The 17,674-nt window shown below is 42.9% G+C and overlaps 1 pseudogene; it reads left to right on the top strand.

The window, feature by feature from the left end:
- The first annotated feature begins 13,312 nt into the window (after positions 1 to 13,312).
- Positions 13,313 to 14,316, top strand: LOC142452386 (large ribosomal subunit protein eL32-like; annotated as a pseudogene).
- The last annotated feature ends 3,358 nt before the right edge of the window (positions 14,317 to 17,674 follow it).

Genomic DNA, 17,674 nt, shown 5'->3' with positions numbered 1-17,674 from the left:
GCCAGAAGAAGAGGCTAGCCTTCTTCAGTGAGGCCACACCACTTGGAAGACCCAGGCAGGTCTCCTCACTGATATTGTTGAGGGACAGAAAATCCGCATGTGAAGACAGGGGGACTGACGTCCCCCATAGGAGGTTTGCATAAATGAGGAAAGAGGACGCTCTTCTTAAGGGTCTTGCGTCCGTCCCATCTGTATCGACTGCTTAGTATTGTTTTGCCTGTGTCTTCTAGGTACCTTGGGACTTGTACAGCCATCTTCAGTGGTTCCTTCCAAATGAAGGCCATTAGGCGGCGCTTCTTATAAAGGATCCTGACTGGTTCCATCATGTTTTTACCTGCTGTGACAAGATGTTCTCAGAGGAGACTAGATGAGGGAGGTTGGGAAACATACAAATACCCTTTGAAAATGCAGGAACTAAAAAAAAAAAGAAGAAGAAGAAATACAGGAACTGTGACCTGGACTATTTGAAATGAGATCCTTCAGTGAAATACAAATAGCATGCACTCTGGTTTAAAAAAGACTTAGGCTTAATTCATGGCTTTCAGTTACTAGTTGTGTGACCTTGAACATGTTACTGAAGCCTCCTGAATGTCAGTTTCACCTAATGGGAAAAATGAATACCATATACGCTGCACCGATGTATGAAAACACTCAGGGCAGAATCTGACACAGAACGACAGGAGCGCGGTAGTAGGCAGCTTTTTTCATGATTTGTTTTCAAATAATTGCCAGGGCCCAATGACTCCATTTTTGGAGCCTCAGTTTCTCCTTGCTGTTGTCGGTTTCGTTAGGTGCCATCCAGCTGGTTCACACGCACAGCGACTCTCCGACAGAAGGAAACACACTGGTCCTGCACCGTCTTCCCGGCTGCTCTTCTGTTTGAGGCCATCGTGGCAGACACTGCGTCCGTCCATCTTGTCAAGGGCCATCCTCTTGTCCGCTGCCCACTGCTTTACCAAGCATAATGTCCGTCTCCAGAGACTGGTCTCTCCTGACACACGCCCAAGTCCCTCGCGCCGTCCTTGCCTCTAAGGAACATTCTGGCGGCCGTTCTTCCGGGCCATCTACTTTTCTTCTGGTTGTCCTTGGTAGGTACCTTCTTTTTTAAAAAAAAATCATTTTATTGGGAGCTCTTATAGGCATCATAACATTTCATAGTCCAGTCATGTTAAGCAACACTGTTCAATTCCTACCGCAAACACTTTCTTCCTGCCCTCCTTGGTATCAGCTCCCCTTTATTCCCTCCCTCCCCCCCAAAACCCACCCACTCTTATTTACTTTTCCCATATGTTACTCCATCTACGATCGCCTTTCACATGCAATCCTGTTGTTCACTCCCCTTGAATGGGGTTATACCGTCATGCATGCTACCAGCCCCCCCTCCCCCCCCCGCCCATACCCTCAGGGCTGGAATTCTGATGTTTGGGATTGGAAGGGGATGCCAGAGTGGGCAGCTTGGTCACCTTGCTGCCATAGCCCGAGGATGCCCCTGGAAACTGACTCAGTCCCAGCTCAGTACCCACAAGCAAGAGAAGACCAGCGCTCCGCTCCACCCCCTGGCCTGCTCCAGACCTCGCCCCTGCTCACAGGTCTCAGGTCTGCTCCCGAGTCTCAGAGTCCTTGATACTTTCAAGGTTCTTTGCCTTCACTCTAGTTCGAATGCATTAAATTTTCTTCAGTCTTCCTGATTCAATAGCCACCTTTCACATGCATATGAGGCCATTGAAAATACCATGGTTGGGTTAGATCCTCAAAGTAATATCCTTGCTTTTCAACACTGTAGAGGCCCTGTGCAGCAGGGTTGCCTAATAGAATGAATGCATCCTTTGATCTCTTGACTGTTGCTTCCATGATCATTGATTGTGGATCCAAGCAAGATGAAATCCTTGACAACCTGTGGGATACAGAAAGATTTCTCCCCAGGTTGTTTCCCCCGAACATAGGCCAAACCTGAGACACTGCTTGCTACACATGATAAATGACTGTACACTTGGAAGTCAATGCAAGCTACTTAGAGGTTATTCTCCCGAAGAGTGATCAGCAATCAGACTGCATGGTCTCTCCCACCCTAAGAAGGGCCCACTTCCTTCTGATAAGGGTAGTGGATTGTTTCCTTGCAGGAGAGCCTAAAGGCAAGGTTGAGCCTACTCAAGGATGACCAAAGTTAGGGTGCCATCTTGAGTCTAGGGTCCTCCCATCTTGTCACATGTGTAACCCTGGTCCCTCCCCTTCCTATGACTATACATCCCTAGCTCATCCCCTTCCTGTGATGTCATTGCCTATTGTACAGCCACTTCCTGGACGTGTGTAGTTACTTGTAATCACACCCTATAGGCCTTGGTTAGAAATAAAGTAGTTACGCTCTCTCCTCCCTCCTCGTCCTCCCGCTCTCTGCTCGGAAGAGGTGAGCATGCTACTATGAAATGTGTCTGACGCCTTTATTTTACTTTCTCTCCTAGCTTCTACGACTTTACCATGCTCTTTGTATATTATAACCATACAACTGCTCCGACGGACCCCCATGGGGGCTGGTTGAATCTAACAGCAACATCAGTTTTTCTCCATTTATCATGATTGGTACTTATAGGTCCGGTTGTGAGGATTTTTGTCTTCTTTACCTTTCTTTACAGAATCATTGCAAAGAAAGGTGACCCAGCAGAATGTACAAAGTAGCAAACAATATCATTGATATCACATGCAAGTAAAATTTTGCTGAAGATCATTCAACAACGATAGCAGTAGTACAGAGAGCTGCCAGAGGTCCAAGCTGCCTTCAGAAGAGGATGTGGACCCAGGGATGTCACTGCTGGTGACAGATGGATATTGGCTGAAAACAGAGACTACCAGAACAATGCTTACTAGTGTTTTCTTCATTATGCAAATGTGTTCAACTGAGTGGATCATAGCAAACTCTGGACATCCCTGAGAAGAATGAGAATTTCAGGACACTTCATTGTGCTCCAGCAGTACTTGTACCTGGATCAGAAGGCATGTGTACAAACACAACAAGGGAATACTGCGTGGTTTAGAATACGGAAAGGTGTTTTTCAGGGGAATATCCTCTCACCCTACGTAGTCGATATGTGTGCTGAGCAAACAATCAGAGAGGCTGCAGTTTTTGAAGAAGAACGAGGCATCAGGTGTGGAGGAAGCTCATTAACAACCTGAGGCAGGCAGGTGGCACAACCTTGCTGGCTGAAAGCCAGGAGGACTTGAAGCCCTTGCTGACGAAGACCAAGGACTGCCGTTTCCCCCTTAGGAGATAGTGACCCAGAAACGGAAGCATTGCTAGGGCCCCTTAGAATTCCGAGTCTATGACTGGACAGCAAGGGCCTGTTTCTGAGGAAGGCTGAAGAAACTATAAGGAAAGATGGAGACCAGAAGCAAAATCTAAGAAAAACAAAAATAATGCTCAGAGAACAAAAGATTCCTAAGTATTGTCATGGAAAACCAACCTGCTCGCAGTTAAACTTCTTCAGAAAGGGTCCATTGACTTTTCTGGGTTTTTATTGTTTCTCTTCTATGCACTAAATTGGAGGAAAGGCTGGCGTGTGTGCGTGCGTGCGTGTGTGTGTGTGTGTGTGTGTGTCTGATGAGTCATTGAGGCACTGCAGAGTTACGACTCAGTCATCTAGTGGTGAAGGCAGCTTGCCTCTCTTCCTGGACAATTCGACCCGACATCTGGAAGGTTAAAATGAACCCTTTGCCTGCTCCCAGCGATCTTAACGCAAATGTATTCCAATTGTTTAATTTATCCAGAATCTTCTCTTTAAAACCCCTTTGCAGGGGGCCTCACCAGGGGACTTCAACAACATAATGAAAAATTCCTGAAGATACTTTAATGGGTGAAATTCAGAACAGTTTCCTGCTTCTAAATCAAGCCTTATCTTTTTACTGTCTAAACTGATTAGGACTCATTTCAAGCTAAATTAGCCTTAGAAACACTTCTGTGGTTTTCCTTCAGTGTCCAGAGGTCAGTCTGAGGGAAAGACTGTTTTTGTTGAGCAGACTAAGTAAAACACAGAAATCACAATTTCCTTGTCTTCAGTTTTTGGCTTAGAAAACAGAATTCGTTTTAGAAAAAAGAATTAGAAAAATTAGTTTATAAAACAGAATTAGAAAAAATAATAAGTTCAATTTAGTCCCCCAGCTAGTGTTTGAGGGCAGGCAAATAGATAGCAATTGCAGTACATGCAGTAGAGGTGAGTCTAAGGCTGAGGGGCTCACTGGGTCATTGCAAATTTGATACAAGGGTGGTTTCAACTAGACCGGTTGCAGCGGGGAGGGAGAAATGTAGCTAGATATCTATGGGAGGAAAACTTGACACAAATGGGTGCTGGACTGCATATGGAACACAAGAGAAAGTTTATGGTTCCAGTTTGAGCAACCGGGTGGCCTGGGGTAACTATTTACTGAAATGGAGTCAGCCGCTCGGTTTTGGACATAATAGTTCATCTCACCTCAACGAGGTCCAGAGAAAAGCTCTCGGGAATTAAGAAAGTGCATTAGTCTGATGGATTGGCAGGCAGCTGGAGTTGTCATTGTTGAGTCAGGGTCACCCACTCTGCCGATAGAGAAGATTGGTTGAGGCAAAATGAGCATTTTTTTTTTTTGAGATGGGAATAGGGTTTTGGAGAAAGCCTATGTCATTTTCCAGTCCAGATGCCCCTCCTCTTCCTGAAAGACAGAGTCTGGAGCTGGGAAACATGAGGTTTGGTGAAGAATTTCACCCGAGTGGCTCCAGATGATACCTAGACTCAAAGAGACACCTGCCTGACCCTGAAACAGCTTTAGCCACTCTTCCTTCCCAAAACAACCCTCACTCTCAGCACCCAAACCTGAGAGGGGAATGCCTGAGAAGAGAAAGCCACCAGTCTCACCTGAAGAAGCAATCCAGAGCATCCTAAAATTAGCTAAGGAGAAGGCATTGAAATGTATAGAATTGCATATCACACTGAGAGACAAAAAGGAACCACTGTCTAGCTGAAGCAAGTTTTCTGAGCTCTGATTCTCAGAAAACGTACTCTTCTTCAAAGTGATTTTTAAAATCACTTTACTGGGGGCTCATACAACACTTATCACAATCCATACATCCAAAGTGATCTCAAACCAATGGTGCCTTCCAGTGCCCCACCAAGAGGAACCTTGAAAAAAGAACAATCCTTAACTCGGGATAATTTGTACCCTAAATGTCCTTTAGAACAAATGCTTGTCTCTACATACATGCACACCTACCACTCACTTGATAATTAAAAGATATACACTTATAATCCCACTCATAAAGAGATCTACATTGATTTCTAAATATTTTACCAAAATTGAGATAGAAATCCACCAAGAAAACCTTGGCTATGGTTTTAGGATCCACAAGAACAATTAATCTAGAAGGAAATCATGTGCTTTCATAGTCAATTTTGCTTTTCACAGGAAAGTAGGATTCTTCATTAAAATGGCAAAAGAAACAATGACTACTCTGTTAAAATGAATACGCAATTAAACTTCTGAAGTAAAATATAATTGCCTGCATACAATTAAGTTCCAACTCACTGATCCTGAATAATTTAGCAATCCCTGGGTTTCTCACTGGGGACCTGCCTTCTTGTTTTTCTGGCATTATCAAAGACCCAAATCTCCGGGAGGTCACGTCCAGATTGTTGGAGTCACCCCTGGAGCCCCAGTGGCGAGCACATCACCTGTTTTGTGGGAGGGGACCAGTACAATCTCCCCAACAAATGAATGAGTGGCCATGATCCAGCATCAGAGCTTTAGCATAAGCTGAATCTGGTTGGATTATCTCTGGAGTGGCTGAAAGGATATACAATTAAAGATATAAATATGAATCAAAAATTCAACACCAGAAGGGTATCAAATTATGCTTTGTTTTTGTTTTGCCCTCTGAGGGGTTGTCCAGGGGGGCAGAAATAAGAGCCAAGAAGAAAGTTCAATCAGAAGAGATGAGGAACTAGGGCAGCGGTTCTCAACTTGTGGGTTGCAACCCCTTTGGGGGTTGAACGACCCTTTCACAGGGGTCACCCAATTCATAAGAGTAGCAAAAGTACAGTTATGAAGTAGCGACAAAAATAGCTTTATGGTTGGGGCATCAACACTACATGAGGAACTGTATGAAAGGGTTTCAAAAATGATTTGCAGGTTCAGAACGAGGGTCCTAGAAGTCATTCTTGAGGCTGGTGCTTCCAGTCATGCAACATGAAGGCACATCATTCAGCTTAAAGCTTACACTTGGGCCCCACAGGACACTTCTTGAAATTGAACTCCTAGGATGGATCCAAACTTACAATGTAAAATAAAAATATTTACAATGAATTGTACTATAGTTAGGGGAACTTCACTCAAGGCCACGTTCAGTAAGCATGCTTGAAAATGTGACTTCCGTGGGATATTGTAAATGGGTTTTATGGCATCTGATGCCATTGAGTCAGTTCTGACCCTGCGACCCTACACGCAGCAGACCTAAACATTGCTCAGCCCTGTGCCATCTTCACGATTGTTATGTTTGAACCCACTGTGGCAGTCACTATATCAAGCACTCTTATTGAGGATCCTCTTGGATTTTTTTTTTCTAGACTTTTCTACTTGATAAGCATGACATCCTTTTCCAGGAACTGGTCTCACCTGATAACAAGTCCAAAGTATCTGACATGAAGTCTGGCCATCCTCATTCCAAGGAGCATTCTGGCTGTAGCATTCTGATCACATATTCTGACCCACCTCAGTATTTTCAGTATTCTTCACCAACAGTGTGTTGAACTGTATCAATTCCTCTTTGTTTGTTGCCCAACTTTTACGTGCTTATGAGGCAATTGAAAATACCATGTGTTGGGTCAGGTGAACTTTAGGCCTCAAAATGACATCTTTGTTCTCGGACACTTTAAAGAGATCTTGTGCAGCAGATTTGCCCAAAGCAATATGGCATTTGATTTCTTAAGGTTGCTTTCCTGAGCGTTGTGGATCCAAGTAAAATAAAATCTTGGCCAATCTTTTCTCCGCTTATCATGTTGTCTGTTGGTCTGGTTGTGAGGCTCTCTGTTTTCTTTACACGGAGTGGTATTTTCTGTACATTGAATCCATACTGAAAGCTGCAACCCCTGACCTTCATCAGCAAGTGCTTCAACACTGCTTCCGTTCCGTATCACTGCATATCATCGGTTCTTGATAAGTCTTCCTCCAATCCTGAAGCCGTGTAGTTCTTCAGAAAGTTTAGATTCCCAGATCATTTGCTCAGCATACAGATTGAACAAGTGTGGTGAAAAGGATACAGCCCTGACATATACCTTTCCTGCTTTTAAACCCTGCAATATCATTTTGTCTGTCCAAAAGGCTGCCTCGTGGTCTGTGTACTGGTTTTTCACAAACACAATGAACTCTTATGGAGTTCTCATTCTTCTCAATGTTAACCATAGCTTGTAATTAACCATAAAATGCCTTCGCATAATCAATAAAATGCAAGCGGACATGTTTCTGCTTTCAGCCAAGCTCTAGCTGACATCAGCAATGAGATCCCTTGTTCCATGTCCTCTTCTGGATTTAGCTTGAATTTCTGGCAGCTCCTGTTGATGACGTATTGCTGCAACTGACTTTGAAGTGTCTTCAGCAAGATTTTATTTGCATGTGATATTGATATTGTTAGATAATTTGAGCATTCTATTGGGCCACCTTTCTTTGGAATGGATACTAGCTAACATGGGTCTATTCTGGTCAGTTGGCTAGGTGACTATCGTCCACATTTCTTGGCATAGACTAGTGAATGAGTGCTTCCAGTGCTGCATCTACTCATTGCTTCTTGTTGAAACATTTCCATGGATAATCTGTCAAGTTCTGCAGCCATGTTTTCCACAAATACCCTCAATGCAGCTTGGACTTCATCCTTCAATACCATTGGTTTTTTATCTTATTCTACCTCTTAAAATGACTGAATGCTTACCAATTCTTTTTGGTACAGAGATTCTATGCATTCCTTCCATCTTCTTATGATGCGTCTGACAAATTATTAGGAAAAAAAATGTTAAGCTTCTTTTTCTTTCTTGTAGGACTTCTAACGTAATGCTGAACGTTCCATGGTTAAAGCATTTGACTACTAAGCAAAAGGTCAGCAGTTTGAACTCACAAATCTCTTCGAGAGAAAGATGTGGCCGTGTGCTTCTGTGAAGGCTTACAGACTTGGAACTTGAATGTTGCTGTTCTTTCTGTGCTGCCTGGAAATCATTTTGTTGTGAATCTGTTGTTGCAAGGACTTCCAGAGCCTCTCATATGTTGGTATCGATTATGAAGTTTCAAAAACCTGTGTGTGTTACATCACCTAAGACTAATGTTTTGCAGAATTCTTTTTGCCAAATGCAGACTTAGTGAATAATCCTATCTCCTTTTTTTGCTAAAGGAATTCCTCATAAATTTCAACACCCATGTCTCCCAAATGAGTCAGTTCATACAGATTTGACCTCTTGCTGAGAATTTGCTTTTCTATCCCAGGTATATTGAATTATAATCTACATTTTAACAAGATCTTCAAGATGATTCTAATAGGCTCCTTTGTTAAATCCTAGATTCAAATTTAATATTTCGGGGCAAAAGTGCCAATTATCAACAGGGCGTCAAACCAAATTGAACTGGTTTAAAGCCCTGTTCTCTTCAAAGGCCTCTATTTTCTTTTCATGCTGTCTGACAATAGCCCAAATGAAAATCTAAAGACCTTAAGTGGATATCTCAATCTTAAATTTTTGCCTCTGAAGCCACCACTGGTATTCTTTTTATATGTAAAATAGTTCTTCATTAACCACCACTGTGATGATTAGCTTTATTGTGCCAACTAGGCCTCCATAGGATCATGTGGGCAGAGTTTAATCAGGTTGCAGCTTGATTAGAGGGCAATCAAGATAAATACTTTGTCAGGCAAGCATCCAACTCGCTTTCTCCCGGGTGATCAGACCAGTGTGCTGCTGCTTGAGCTAGTTCTTTGCTAGCTGAACTGTGTGCTGCACTGCCTGTGGGCTGAGCCAACCCATGGATCATGTTGCCTTGCCATGCATGGCTAGAGCTTGAGACTCCTAAAGACCTGCCTCACCAGGTCTTTATATTCCTTCTTGCTGAATAAACCTACTCTGTGTGTGTGTGTGTGTGTGTGTGTGTCCTGGTTCTGTTTCTCTAGAGAATCCTGCTTAACACATTCACACAGAGAAATATATAACAGAGATAAATATATAGCACAAGAGCATGAAGTTAGAAAAACAATTTTACCAAATCTTAACTTTGAAAAAGGCTTTGAAATAAAAATGTAGCCATAGAGATAATTATGTCATTTCATCATCCTATTAGAGTGTACCAAAAAAACCCCTGGAATTTCCCCCCAAAACTATGTATTTAATTTTGTTTACAAAACAACTTGATCTCCCCCCAAAACAAACAAATAAACAAAAACAACTTGATCCCCTTCAAAATACTCTCCATTACACTTAAGACATTTGTCAAATCTTTTATTCCATTCTTAGAAACATTCTTCAAACTCATGTTTGTTTGGCTGACAGCACCTTCCTCATTTTTTCTTCACCTCTCTATGTTGTCAAAAGTTGTCCTTTCCTGTCACCTCCTGATTCATGGAAACAAAAAGTTCAGGTGAGTAAGGTGCATGGGGCAAGAGGCATGCTGTTTTCTGCCAAAAACTGGCTCACTGAGATGGCTATGTGAACAGGTGTAGGTGTATTGTCATGGTGGAAATATCAGTTCCCTGTCTAACAAAAAATCAGGACTTTTTGTGGTTGCATACTGTCATACAATCTTTTCAGCACCTCAAAATAGAAAATCATTAGCAGTCTGACCTGATGGAACAAATGCACTACAAGTTGACATTTTCATCCATTCAGGAAGTTAACAACCATCCAGAATGAGATTTGCCATCAATTGACAGTTCACCTTTTTTGAAATGAGAAAACCACTCAGACACTGCGATTTTCCCATAGCACTGTCCTTGTAAGCTGTGTTCCACATCACAACAATTTCTGTGGCATTTTCCCCAAGCAGGAAACAAAATTTCACAGCCACACACTGTTCTCTTAAATTGGCCATCCCAAAAAATGAGGTTGGAGCGAAACTGCTTTTATGAAAAACTCACTGTGACTGGAGAGAACCTTCCTAGGTGACGCCGCTGGGTGCACTAACTCAGAGAGAGTTGCTTGATGCTCACCTGGCAGGAAAAATGCATGCTATGAAAGCTCTGCTCAGCCAAGCACAATTCCGGGGTTTTTTTAGGCACCTCCTCTTAAAATTTAAAAACAGAATGACTCATTATTTTAAATCTGCCAAAGAGTCCCATTTTATAAATTGCCCAAGAATTTCATTCTTATTTTCTAGTGACCCCAAAGATTACAATATCTCTCTAGAAAAGTCTCAATGTGGACCGATCAGCTCTGAAATTTCTCAGACTTTTTCTCATTATGACTGCATTTTGGGTTAACAGTGTCACTTAGTCAGTCATAGGAAATTTTTTAGTTAGTGAATATAAAATATCCTACGAGACAAATATGGAAATTTTTACATCTTAGAAAGTTCTGGAGCCCTGGTGATATGGGAACTACGCATGAGGCTGCTAACCACAGGTCAGCAGATGAAAGACACTTTCCTCCACCAAGAGACTTTCTGCAAGAGAAAGACTTTTGATGCCTCTAAAGAGTTTCAGGCTCAGAAACCCATGGGGAGGTTCTACCCTGTCCTGTAGGTCTCTATAAGCCAGCATCAACTCGATGGCAGTGAGAAAGAAGTTAGAAGACACTATACTATCAGTTTACTTATCCGTCATTTCACTCAAATTTATTTCCCCTCAAATTCTCTGCACATCTTATACTTCCTTTAAGCAGATATTTGTGAATGTGAGGGGGCTTCAAAAAGTTTGTGGGAAAATTCCATTATCTTTTCATTCAATTTTTCCATGAACCTTTTGAAGATGTATCTTCAACAAAAGAAGGGGCTACAATTATTCATTAAATATGTATTTTTGAAAAAGAATCCTGAAAGACTTTAGTCGTAGGTGATTCTACACACAGAGATCAGAAAACTGCTGTTAGAAAACTGAATTTTCAGTCTGGTGGTGTAGTAGTGTCGTGGTTACACACTGGACTGTGATCCCAAGGTGAGCAGTTGGAAACCAGGAGCCACTCTATGGGACAAAGACAGGGCTTTCTTCTCCTGTAAACAGTAATAGTCTTGGAAACTCACAGGGACAGGTCTACCCTGTCCTACAGGTTTGCTGTGAATCAGCATCTTCGATGGGAGTGAGCTTACTTGTTTCATATTCATGGATTAAAAAATAACAATAACTACAGTACACTGAGGTGGAAAATGTGCCTTGGTCATGGTGGTGGCTTCTCTCTTTTTTTTTATTTAAACATTTTATTAGGGGCTCATACAACTCTTATCACAGTCCATACATATACATACATCAATTGTATAAAGCACATCCGTACATTCTTTGCCCTAATCATTTTCTTTTTTTCCCCTCTTTTCTTTTTTTACATTTTATTAGGGGCTCCTACGACTCTTATCACAATCCATACATATACATACATCAATTGTATAAAGCACATCCGTACATTCCCTGCCCCAATCATTCTCAAAGCATTTGCTCTCCACTTAAGCCCTTTGCATCAGGTCCTCTTTTTTTCCCCCTCCCTCCCCGCTCCCCTCTCCCTCATGTGCCCTTGGTAATTTATACATTGTTATTTTGTCATATCTTGCCCTATCCAGAGTCTCCCTTCGCCCCCTTCTCTGCCGTCCCTCTCCCAGGGAGGAGGTCATATGTGGATCCTTGTAATCAGTTCCCCCTTTCCAATCCACTCACCCTCCACTCTCCCAGCATCGCCCCTCACACCCTTGGTTCTGAAGGTATCATCCACCCTGGATTCCCTGTGCCTCCAGCCCCCATATGCACCAGTGTACAACCTCTGCCCTATCCAGCCCTACAAGGTAGAATTCGGATCATGGTAGTTGGGGAGAGGAAGCATCCAGGATCTGGGGGAAAGCTATGTTCTTCATTGGTACTACCTAGCACCCTGTTGGTGGCTTCTTTTTTGGGCCAACATTAAGTGTGTAACAGAGTCTTCATATACTTCACATCTACTCAATCTTAAAAATATTGACTCAGTTGGGATTAGGCGTAACTGTGAAGGACTGAAAACCTAAAATAGTAATAGCTTAAATTAGATACAAGCTGATTTATTTTTCTTGTAAAATCTGAATGGGCAGTCCAGGGCTGGTAGGGGCCCCATGGTCAAGGGCCAGGGTTCCTTCTGTCTTCTTGATTCACCACACATGGCTGTTGTTTTTCCTTTCAAGACAGAGTTCCAACCATCCCAGGCAAGTTCCCAACAGCAGGATAGAGAGGCAGAGAAAGACAAGGGGCCACACCAGCTCTCTCATAAAACAAGGAAAGGATCCTAGAAGTTGCCCTTCAACATTTGTGGTCATGGGACACCACTCAATCAGATGGCTATCCCACCTATAAGAGAAATTAGAAAGTTGTCTTTATTCTGGGAAGTCATATGTCCAGCCCAAAATTATTTCACCATGAAACAAACATCAGAGTGGATATTGGGCAGGGGTGAGGGGGTGGGTGGGGAGTGCAGATATTGAGGGTGTGGCATGATGGGTTAGACATCGGTCTGCTAACCTCAAGGTCAGTAGTTTGAAACCACCAACCACTTCTTGGGAGGAAGATGAGGCTTTCTGTTCTGGTAAAGATTCAGTCTTGGACAACCACCGGGGTAGCTCCACTCTGTCATAAAGGGTCACTGTGAGTTCGAGTGGCCTGGAGGGCAGTGAGTGTGTGTAGCGGACTCTGTCAGAGACAGTCTCCTTCCCACCACTTCCCTGCTTCCTCAACACAGTTGACGGGGTGGGGGCGGGGGGCATGCAGATTTTTTTGTTTCTTTGTTTAATCTATGTACTTCAATGGTAGAAGAAAGCATTTTTTAAAATGTGTCTTTCTTTTTCTCAGAAGTGGTGAGCTATGAATCAAAAAAACCTGGAACCTCAACAGCAAAAAAGGCAAACAGGTAAAAATAAAATAATAATAAGGGCAAAAACTTGAATAGACATGTTCTCCAAGAAAATATACAAATGGCCAATAAGCACATGAAAAGATGTCCCACATCATTCATCCTTAGGAAAATGCAAATCAAAACCACAATGAGGTACGGTTTCATACCCACTAGGAGGACTGAGGAGCACGTGATCCAAGAGGAGATCTTTTCAGTCATCTCACATGCGTGTGACAGCTGGACGATGGATAGGAAAGACCAGAGAATCGATGCCTTTCCTCATGGCGTTGGCCAAGAACACTGAAAGTACCACGGAGTACCCAGAGGATACACAAGTCTGTCTGGGAGGAAGTGCAACCAGAATGTTCCTTAGAAGCAAAGCACGCGAGCCTTTGTCAGAAGGGACCAGTTCCTAGAAAAGGACATCCTGTTTGTTAAGGTGGACAGTCATCGGAGAGGGAGACCTTCATAAAGGTGGGCTGATACTGTGGCTGCGACAATGGTTGAAACATCACCTTGAGGGTGGTGCAGGATTGGACGGTGCTTCATGCTGTTGTACAGGGGCCACCGTGAGTCAGCGCCAATTCAATGGCACCTAACAATAAGAACAAGCTGGCTTTGACACACAAAGTGTTGGTGTTAATGGATCCAACTGCGGCCCCCGACCCCCAAATCAAGCATGGTTGAATCCTGGCCCTCACACCTGTGAGTGCAACAAAACAGGAAGCCGGTTGTCATCATTATGCCAATGAGGTCCTGTAACTCCAGGGTGTGTCTCAAATGGATTCACTTTTCTAAAAGTCGTATTGGCCTCCCTTCTCTTCTTCAGCGCTGCCTACGGAGGAGGCAGCCATTTCCCACCAGCATCGTGGCTGCCCTCAGACCCTTGGTGAAGCCTAAAAGTGTCAAAAAGAGGACCAAGAAGTTCATCCAGCACCAATCTGACTGCTAGGTCAAGATGAAGCGCAACTGGCGCAGGCCCAGAGCATTGACAACAGGGTGCAGAGAAGATTCAAGGGCCAGATCTTGATGCCCAACATTGGTTACGGGAGCAACAAGACAACCAAGCACATGCTGCCCAGTGGCTTCCGCAAGCTCCTGGTCCACCACGTCAAGGAACTGGAAGTGCTGCTGAGGTGCAACAAGTCTTCCTGTGCAGAGATCGCTCACAACGTTTCCTCCAAGAATCGCAAAGCCATTGCAGAAAGAACAGCCCAGCTGGCCATCAGTCACCAATCCCAGCGCCAAGCTGTGCAGCGAAGAAAATGAGTAGATGGCCAATTTGCGAGTTTTATTTGTGCTAAATAAAGCCATAAATGAAAAAAAAAATAGTTGTATTGGCATATGATTCACATGTCATACAATTTAATGGTTCAATCATATTAAGAGCTGTACAATCATTACCACAATCAATACTAAAACATTCTAAAAAAATTTTTGTATTCACTGTTATCAGCAACTGATTACCCCACAACCGCCTCTGCCAGTCCCCCAAGAAACCATTAATCCAGTTACTGTTTCTATAGTTTTACTTACCCTGGATTTCACATGCAGAAAAACATAACAACAACAAAAATCTACTCACTTTTAAAATATAAAAAGAGCTAATTTAAGGAGAGCCCAGTGGTTGGCATAGTAGCCAAAAGGTCAGCAGTTCAAACCCACCAGCCACTCCTTGGGAGAAAGGAGAGGCTTTCTACTACAGTAAAATTTTAAAGTCTCGGAAACTCACAGGGGCAGCTGTATCGTGTCCTGTAGGGTCTATGAGTTGGAGTCAACTCAACGGCAGTGAGTTGTGAGAGGCAGGGAAAGCAGCACAAATTGAGGGGAGTATACATGTCATGTGGCGATTACCAAGGAAGCAAGTAATTCCGAGTTTACAGGAACAGAACAGCCACCGTGGAAAGATTTGCCCTTCCTTAAAAGGTTAAATATAGAATTACCACATACACCACCACCCCCTAAAAAAACACTCCAAACCTAACACCCCCACTTCCATTGAGTCAATCCCGACTCATAGTGCCCCTCTATAGGGTTTCTGAGGCTATAAATTTTTACCAGACTAAATAGCCTCTGACGGATTGGTGAGTTTGAACAGCCCACCTTGTGGTTAATAGTCTAACTACCTGACAGCATACGCTGAGCAAAATAACACAAAAGGACCAATACTGTTTGGTCCCATTTACATGAAACATTTAAAATAGACAAATGTGTAGAGTAAATTAAAAAGTATTGCTCTTAAGGTTCTAGTTCATGTACATGCACAAGTTTATTCTAAACAAACAGTGCTTAAATATGTTTCTGTGAGATCAGTGGGTGGCAGTACATATGTTTCTGAATAAGATATTTAGTTTTATTAGAGTACCTTCAAAACAAAAATAAAAGGTCCAATAAAAAAATTTATATATGATGATGTGGAAATAGATCTATGTGCATATATTTATAGGTTTAGTATTAAGGTAGCAGATGGACAAGTACTCCCTCAATTCAAGAACACTTTGTTCTATTAAACTGGCATTCCATGATGCTCACCTTCCTGACACAATAGCCGAAGACAAAGCGGATTCATAAGCAAATGTGGTGAAGAAAGCTGATGGTGCCTGGCTATCAAAAGATATAGTGTCTGGGGTCTTAAAGACTTGAAGATAAACAAGCGGCCATCTAGCTGAGAAGCAACAAAGCCCATATGGAAGAAGCACACCAACCTGTGTGATCACAAGGTGTTGAAGGGATCAGGTATCAGGCAGCATCAGAACAAAAATACATATCATTGTGAATGAGGGCGAGTGCAGAGTGGAAACCCAAACTGGACAGCCCTTTACAGAAAGGTCCCGGGGAAGAGATGAGCCAGTCAGGGTACAGTATAGCACCGATGGAACATACAGCTTTCCTCTAGTTCTTCAATGCTTCCTCCCATACACCATCATGATCCCAAATCTACCTTACACATCTGGCTGGACCAGAGCATGTACACTGGTACAGACAAGAGCTGGAAATACAGGGAATCCAGGACAGATAAATCCCTCAGGATCAATAATGAGAGTAGAGATATCAGGAGGGTAAGAGAAAGGTGGGGGAGAAAGGGGGAACTGATCGCAATGATCTATATATAACCCCTCCCTAGGGAATGGACAACAGAAAAGTGGGTGAAGGGAGACTCGGACACTGTAAGACATGAAAAACAATAAGTTATAAATTATCAAGGGTGAGTGAGAGAAGGGGAAAATGAGGAGCTGATACCAAGGGCTGAAGTAGAAAGAAAGTGGTTTGAGAATGATGATGGCAACAAATGCACAAATGTGCTTGACACAGTGGATGCATGTATGGATTGTGATAAGAGTTGTACGAGTCCCCCATAAAATGATTAAAAAGGGAAACGTTGTACGAGCCCCCAATAAAGTGATTTTTAAAAAAGGTACCTTCTTCACACTAAATCCAACTTAACAACAATAGTTCTAACACCATGGCCCTGCTCGATACTCACTCTCATGAAATCATCACTAAAGATAAGAGGGCTACAGCAAAGTGTGGTGAAGAAAGCAGATGGTGCCCAGCTATCAATCATAACAATGGGGTCTTAAAGACTTATATTCAAACAAGCAGCCATCTAAGCAAGGATTCAACTAAGAAGAAGCACATCAGCTAGTGGGATCAAAACATAAGAATTACAAAATTCAAATATAGTGAAAAGAAAAGTATCAGAGCTAAAATTGTGAACACCCAATTGGTAGAAGGCTATGGAGGACAGTGGGAGCCCCAAACCTATCTGCAAAAAGTAGTATAGTCAGACTAAACCACTGGCAGATCCACTGCAGCGGTTCTCAACCTGTGGGTCTCGACCCCTTTGGAGGTAGAACAACCCTTTCACAGGAGTCGCCGATTTATAATAGTAGCAAAATTACAGTGATGGCATAGCAACGAAAATAATTGTATGGCTGGGGGGTCACCACCACATGAGGAACTGTATGAAAGGGTCGCTGCATTAGGAAGGTTGAGAACCACTGCGCTAGAGCCAAAGACAAGAGTCCCGAACAGCCCTCCTAGAAGGCCGAACATGATTCTTGGCCAGTTGGCCTCTCCATAGACACTGCCTAAATTTGCTCTGGGGCCAAGTGTCTCTTAGATGTTCCATAACAAAAACTTCTTCCCTGGCTTCTTGACTGTTGATGGGCTGTTCTCCTTCTCAAGAATGATTTGCATGTTGGCCTTTGTACTAATGTGATCTGAGCCTGACCACCTCAGTTTGGTTTGTTTTTCATTGGGGTTTCCCGGCTGTGCAGCACAGCAGGAGTGGATGTACAGTGATAATCACTGTTACAAGGAGTGGGAGGGAGGGGGTGGGAGTTTGGGAGTAAATCATGAAGGCGGGAGAGAGCACTGGAGCTGGTCGTGATTGCCTTTGGAGGCAAACTAACCATGGTGGTGATTGTACAATTCCCTCGTGACATGTTTGAACGATTGCACTATTCAATTCTATGATATGTGAATTGTATGCCAATAAAACTGTGGGGTGGGGGGGTGTCGCTTCTCTACTTAATACTTATCCACGTGAAGAGATCACTGAAGATAGCTTCACTTTTTGATATTTTTGTTTAATAAAGGTTTCTATGATTTTATAAATATACTTTTTG

This window comes from Tenrec ecaudatus, chromosome 7, assembly GCF_050624435.1.
Source record: "Tenrec ecaudatus isolate mTenEca1 chromosome 7, mTenEca1.hap1, whole genome shotgun sequence".
Classification (NCBI taxonomy): Eukaryota; Metazoa; Chordata; class Mammalia; order Afrosoricida; family Tenrecidae; genus Tenrec; species Tenrec ecaudatus.
The sequence above is the reverse complement of the archived record's forward strand: the minus strand, read 5'-3'. Positions and strand labels throughout refer to the sequence as shown.